Raw genomic sequence first — 7,744 nt, 5'->3', positions numbered from 1 at the left:
ACTGTATAGCACACCACCCCATTGGCCGTAAGAAAAATAGAGTTAGATAATGCTTTTAGGTGTTTTTGTAAAACTTTCATACAGATAAATAAATAATCCACAAAGCCTTTTTGATTCATTGCAAAAAATACGCAAATAACAACAACCCCCTCCCTCCAAAATACCTCAACCAACAGTGGCTTAAGCATTGAATATATTTAATTATATTGTATTTGAAGAATTCTGAATTATAGAACTCCAGGGCTGATTCAGTAGCTCAGTGACATCATCAAAGATGTCATTTCTTTTTTCACTTTTCATCCCCACAGCCCCCCCACTGTGTTGGTTCTCCTACTGTGGCTTATTACTGGCAGGTTATAATGTGTCTATCATAGCCCCAGGTCACACAAATGTACTTGTAGGAAGTTGGGCACAAAAAGGTCACTTCTTTTCTTCTAAAGAAGTTTTGCCTTCTTGCCTTCATCTTATTCATGAAGCAAAATCTTAACAAGAATCTCAAGAAGACTTAATCTTTACATTTTAATTGTCAGAATTGGTTTGCATACACACTCCTACTGCAATGGGATCTGAGAAAGTGAGCATATGCCAGAGGGGAACTAGAGCTTTATGACTAGCTAAGCTCAATCACGAATCATCCCCTGGACTTGGGCACACAGCTACCCTTATCAAACCAGGGTACCACTAACTGAGAATAAAGTAGGGAGGAAAGCTGTTAGTCAATGAATATTGTCTTAAAATTAAAAAATATTACCTTGAAATTTAAAAAAAATCAACTTTTATTTTAGATTCAGGGGTACACATGCAGGAGTTTTACTTGAGTATATTGCATGATGCTGAGGTTTGGGGTACTTATCTTGGATTTCGATAATACTTTTGCTTTAAAAAGTGAGGTGAACATGCTCTAACTTACATTTTCAGTTTTGGCTTGCATCTGTCCCCCCTTCTTAATGCATTCCATCAAGTTTTATACTTAAATTGGATCACACAAGTTACTATTTATTCCCATAACACACTACACTTTTCCTTACCTCCATGCTATTCGTTTTTCCTCCTTTCTACTGTTTCTTAGTCTGAAGGACTAAGAAATTTCTGTCGATCCTTCAACATTTACATGTTGTTGCTTCTGCTGTGAAGACTTTCTCTCTCTCTCACTTTCTTCCTGCTCCTACAGTTTCTTCAAACCCATCCCTGTTTTAGCTGCATTTTGTGGTAAATTTTATCTTTATGTCTGTTTCTCAATTAGAATATGTCTTACCAAACAGCAAATTTGAGTCCTTTTTGTTTGTTTCCTCCTCTACTACATTGATGCATTAATAGTCCCCAATTCTTTACCCTTCCCTGTATCCATGTCCTTTGCCATACATAATTATTTAGGGGTCTTCTCACCCTACCCAATTTGTTGACTCTGGGTTCAAGGAGTTGTTTTGACCAATGGGATGTGAGCACACACGACAGAAACAGGATTACTGAATTGAGGCTATGCTTTTATATGTCTGTCATTGCCATGAGAAGATCATGATGAAGTGTAGTCTCTTCGTTGCCTCAAGCTAGGGTAGCCTAGATCAGGTGACAGCCAGACAATCTGCAGATGCATAGGCAAACCTTCTCAAGAGCATCAGAGCTTCTTAGCTGACCACCATAGGTGCATGAGCAATAAATGTTTAATATTGTATGCCATTGTGGTTTTGTGGGTTTTGTTACATAGCATTATTGTGGCAATAGATAACTAATACACCTCTTCTGTACACAGAGCAACATTTAACACACAAGAAATAAAAGCTTTATTACAATAGCACCTCTGAAAGTGCTTATACTCTGTAAGTGGTGCTAGACTGGATAACAGTGTAGTTTTATTTCATATTATTTTTAATTGAATATGGGATATCCAGGTATGAATATTCAGGAAGTGGTTAGAGACATAAAGCTCTAGTGTACCTTAGAGAAAAGAAGATTTAGAGCTACGGGTTAGCAGTTATATTAATAAAAGTGAAGCCAAGAAAATAATTATGACATCTATTAAGCACATATTCTATGTCTGGCACAATACAGACACTTGGAATATAATATTAAACAACATAGACATAGTTTCTTCTCTCATAGAAAGACATACAAAAAAGTTAAAAGCAAAAATAAGTAATATAACTACAAATTCAGGTAATTATAGAAGAAATGAATAAATGGCTGAGTTAAAGAATAAATTGAAGATTCAAGACATCTTCAAGATTTCATGGTCAGAGAAGGCCTTCTCAAAGTGGTAACATTTAACCTGAGAAATCCTGAATGAGGAAGGGAGTTTATCTTGCAATAGAGAAAGACACTCCATGCAGTAGAAGCAGAATGTACAAAGGACCCCAAAAATAGATAAGCTGAGGGTGATTGAAAGAACCATAAAAGCCGTGGTGTTTGGGGCATACTTTGTTAGGAACTACACAGAACAGAATGAGGTTGGAGGAATAGGCAGTGAGCATGTCATAGACTGTTGGAGGAAGTCTGGATTTAGATTCTAAGTCAAATATAAAGCCCTACTTTATGGTTTTAAGCAGGAGGGTAACAAGATACAATTTATGACTTATATTTGAGGATTATGTTAGGTAGGTATTATCTATACGTAATCAGAGTTTTGAGAGATCTGATGTTCTTAACTGTGTGATATTGAATCTTGTATTTCTACCCATTATGTTCACTAATGATGGTTGGGCAGTGTATTAGTTCATTCTTGCACTGCTATAAAGAACTACCTGAGACTGGGTAATCTATTAAAAATAAAGGTTTAATCACCCCACAGTTCTGTGGGCTATACCATCTTTTGCTTCACGGGAGGCCTCAGGAAACAATCATAGCAGCAGCTGAAGCAGGAGCAAGCACATCTTCACATGGCTGGCGAGAGAGAGAGAGAGAGAGAGAGAGAAAGGAGCAGGCACTACACACTTTTGAACAACCAGATCTCGTGAGAACTCTATCATGAGAACAGGAAGTGGGAAGTCCACCCAAAGGATTCAGTCACCTCCCATCAGGCCCCTCCTCCAACACTGGGAATTACAATTCGACATGAGAATTGGGTGGGGCCAGGGAGCCAAACCATATCAGGCAGGTTCCATAACTTTCTGCTGGGAAAGTTGGCATAGTAATTGTGGTAGTTTGGCCTGTTCTCTCATCTAACTTTGAAGGCCCTTTGGGAAGTTCTCTGATATTAATATCTGGTGGCATATTAGTATTCTTTTTTGAAAGTGGGGCGATAGTATTTTTATTATCAGTCTTGGGCCTCAGCAACTCGAAGATAACAGAAAAATAGTCTACTCAACATTCTGTCACATGTTTCATAAGTTAAATTGAAGCTCAGAGATGTAAAGCAATGTATCCACTGTCACATGAGTAGTAGTTGAAAATAAGAGCTAGGGTTTCCATCGGATACTGCCTGATGCAAAAGGTTACATTCTGAATCACAAGGTTATATTGTTATTCCGAAGAGATGAGTTCTGTCAGCAAGAGTGGAAAAACAAAAAAGTAGAGGTCTGAGGACTGTGTTACATTCCATACAAGCTCAATATTTCTTCTGTCTGCTTTATCCTGCCCCATCAGCTAGACTATTCATTTAGAGTACCTTGACCTCAAGGCACTTAAAACTATGGAAACTTGGAGTTAGAAAGTAAAGTGAAGCATCTCAAAAATTCTCACAGAAATTAAGAAAATAAAACTGTTCAATCACTTACTTTCCGAAAAACCTGAGAGATGCCTTGGAAGTTTCCATTTTCAAACAAGAGAAGCTGAGATATGGACTGGCAATGCAGAACAGAAGTCACAGTGCCATTAAAAACCTAAACTTCTATTAAAAAGTCTAATGCTTGGTTGCCTGGAACCCCCATACGACATTCCTAATCCATTGCCTCTAGGAATTCTACATACACCCATCAATTTTATGTATTTTCATAAACTCACTTTTTTCCTAAAACCAGTGAGGATTCTAGAATCTAGCATATAAAATCATTTAGCTATTTTCTCTAACTCCCAAAAGTACAGCATTTCTTTCTCTTGAGGAAAAAGCATCATTCGATCTGCTTCTAGACCCACCCACATCTGTCTTTCTGGAAACTATATTTTGTAGGAACTAATTTGAAGAACTCATTAAAAAGAAAAGAAAAAAGAAGCTATAAGAATAACTGATTACAGTCAACATTCCCATAATTTGTAATGTCTTAATTTTTAATCCCCCTGTAGATGAAAACAGTACTTTCTGTTTCAAATTTGGGTAATTGAATAGTGACTTAATGTGCAAATTGACAGTGATTGTCAAAAAAATTTCCATCATATTGATGATTAAAGTAACAAGGGCTGATTTTCTTTTAATTTAATCTCTCCTTTACATGTTTTGCCAATCAGGCCAGCTTTTTCTAATTTTGCTAGAAATAGGTGGGAAAGCTTTTGCTCTCCTGCCTCCACTGTTTTAAGTACAGTAAGTTTTCATTGTGGCAATAGTTCTGAGAGGATTTTTTTTTAAAAGCTTTGTAAAATTATGTGAATCCTAATTAATGTTTGGTTATGCTTATCATTCTTGCTATTTTAGTTACATCACCACTTAATAGATCTTATTAAAGCAATGTAATAACTAAGTATTGTTAGAACACCCATTAGCTAGCATTCTAAGCCTTGTTCTTGAATTATTCAAAGCCAAAGTATTCATTTTCTTCAATTTTATACTGTAATAGATGCCAGAAGTCCTGAATTCTAGCTACTAAACCTGATTTTTCCAGATTTGACTTTCCCCAGTAGGGAGATTGAGAGCAATACACTGGATATTTCTAAGGTTATTTCAAGCTTTAGAATTAAAATTCCAGCATTATGGAAAAAGTGATCATCCAAGTTCAGGTCAGAAATTACCAGAGTTTGGTCGGTTTTAGCTGTAATACACTGCAGTGTCTAAGATTAATGAACATGTATATATAATAGGTATATTAAGAAAATCCTGATTCCCACAAGGATGTAACTAGTAACGTAACTAGTAATTCACAGACTCTAAATAGGCAGTTGATACCAATGCCTATCAAACAGAAGGGTAAAGAGGAATGTCATTATCCATATTGGAAAATGATGGAAGGAAAAGAACTTATAAACCATTTCTTGTGTTTTTCTCTCCCCTCCTCCATTTGGCCTCCCACCCACCCACCTTTCACTAGCACCATATTGATATAGGAGAACTGTCAGCTGCTGGGAGTTAGTAGTAGGGCTGGGGTTTTGCAAATGACCTCACCTTGTTTAGAATTTCTGTTTTCCATCTGCTTTTGGCAAACATTGCTGCATTTTTAATAAGTCAATCTACTTTTAATATAATTGATGAGCATTCCATTTGCTTTCCAGTGCAATACTGAGATTGTTTTATATTGAGGAACAAGGAAGCCTGGCTTCCTTCCCCATAACGTCCCACTGGCCCCTTCTGCCATTCATAACTAGAACTGTAATTTACTTTCTTCTTTATCCCTATTTAGGAGCTTTCCTGTGGCCTCTTTCTCTGGTTAGCAGACTCAGTCTCTCTCTCTCTCTCTCTCTCTCTCTCTCTCTCTCTTTTTGGTCCTTGCTGTAGGATCAAGGATGTGCATGGACCATGGTGCCCTTACCAATTCTCTTCTAAAGGACAGATTGTACAGGCGACTGGCATGGGCCAAGATTGTCAGCCCTTCCATTTGAAGATCTTCCTACCCTTTTACTCTGCCCGCCAGTGAGGAGAGAGAGAACAAATTTCAGCCAATCTCAGGGATTCTCCTCATTTGTTTTCTTTTTTTCTTTTTTTTTTTTTTTTTGAGACGAGGTCTCGCTCTTTCTCCCAGTCGGGAGTGCAGTAGCGCGATCTCGGCTCACTGCAAGCTCCGCCTCCCGGGTTCACGCCATTTTCCTGCCTCAGCCCCCCCGAGTAGCTGGGACTACAGGCGCCCGCCACCACGCCCGGCTAATTTTTTGTATTTTTAGTAGAGACGGGGTTTCACCGTGTTAGCCAGGATGGTCTCGATTTCCTGACCTCGTGATCCGCCCGCCTCGGCCTCCCAAAGTGCTGGGATTACAGGCGTCAGCCACCGCGCCCGACCTCCTCATTTGTTTTCTGACCTTCAGCTCCACATCACTTTCTCGTCCTTTCCCTTCAAAAACTAACCTTTTCAAGCTGGTGAGTACGCAAGATTTGTCTTATGTACCAACTGTGACTGGCTGTGTGTGCCTGGAATATTATTTGAAAAGTGAGTCTGGGCTTACTTAGCAGGAAAGAATGCTACGATCTCTGTAAGTTATGGGAAGGGGAAGGATGCACCTGGAACCAACAGCCTCATTAGTCCTTACTTCATACCCAGATAGAAGTGGTCCTGTCTTCTCATGTATTCCAACTGTTTACTATAGGAATTATGCCATGCAGCATTGAATTACACTTGCTTTTAGAAAGTCTTCCTGCCCTCCCTTGCCATTCCTGCCCTGCACTGTAACTAAAAGTGTTTTAAGGACAGTGACCATGTTTTTCATATGTGTTTTCTACTTATGGCCTACCTAATATTTAGCCTGGCAGATAGTAAGTGCTAATAAAGTAACATATCTGTGGAAAATGAGATTGATTTTTTTCTTTGTCTAGTCTTCTACTATCTTATCCCCCGCAGCTGATTTGCAAGTGCTGCTTTACCTTTAACAGCTCTCAAATCTGTCCATGCTTCTTGCAGCTGAAAACATTCTTTTCTGACTGTTAAAACTCAGCTATGCTTCAAGTAAACTTGCCTGGGAATAGTTTTGTGGCACCTTTTCATCCTTACTCCAAGCCAGGTGAAGTGTGCCTCCTACGTGCTCCTCAGGGCACAGACCTCTCTTAAACTACTTACTAACTTGTACTTCAGCTGTGGTTTTCCTGTAAAGCTCTCTCTCAATCCTCAGCTCCTTAAAGGCAGAAGTATAACACCTGGCAATGTCGTAGGCACTCAATAAATGGGCCCTGAATGAATGAATAAAACAATTAGGTGTACATTAAGATGTGGAACACAATGCAAAGCTCAAATATTTTATTACCCAAAGTGTTTCCAAGACTAAATTCTGTGACGTGCTAAATTATGGCCCTGACAGTTCTTTAGATAACGTTTTAACAAAATATTTCCCTAGAAAATGCATTGCCATGGGTTTGATTATTTCACATTTGATTTTCATTATCACTCTTGTCTTCACTGGGAAAGGCCATTCCTTCTTTTCTCTAGAGAGCATGCAATGAGTAACTTTATGTTGTTTGATAAACTTAGGCAGTTTACAGGAACAAAATCCCAGTTACAAATTCAAGAAGCCCAAATCAAGTATTTAATAACCCACAGGGATAACATTTCTCAGAGAGAATATAGATTTCTGTTGACTCATTAATTTTCTCACTCTGAAGAAAATAGTTTGCTTTCAGTCGTGATTATTTTCTGTAAAATCACTTGCATTGAAATGAGATGAAAAATATACATAAGAAAAGCAAACAAGACAAGAGAAGCACTCGTTTCTTTCTATATTTTAATCACTGTCCCCACACAAATTTTGCTTTACAAATGATCTTACTTTGAGTCTATGATACATAGCTTAATGAAGTAAATATTTAATCACAAAACATATGCTGAAGAAATATAAAAACATTTTCCTGTATGTGTTCGCACTTGTAGTTTCTTTTGTAAAGTGGACATATAAAACTAGAATTTGAGAGCAAATAAATAAATATATAAGGTTTGAGTCTTTGCTGTGGTTCATAGTGTGTTCT

Source organism: Symphalangus syndactylus, chromosome 10, assembly GCF_028878055.3.
Source record: "Symphalangus syndactylus isolate Jambi chromosome 10, NHGRI_mSymSyn1-v2.1_pri, whole genome shotgun sequence".
Lineage (NCBI taxonomy): Eukaryota > Metazoa > Chordata > Mammalia > Primates > Hylobatidae > Symphalangus > Symphalangus syndactylus.
Note: the sequence above shows the minus strand (reverse complement) of the source record.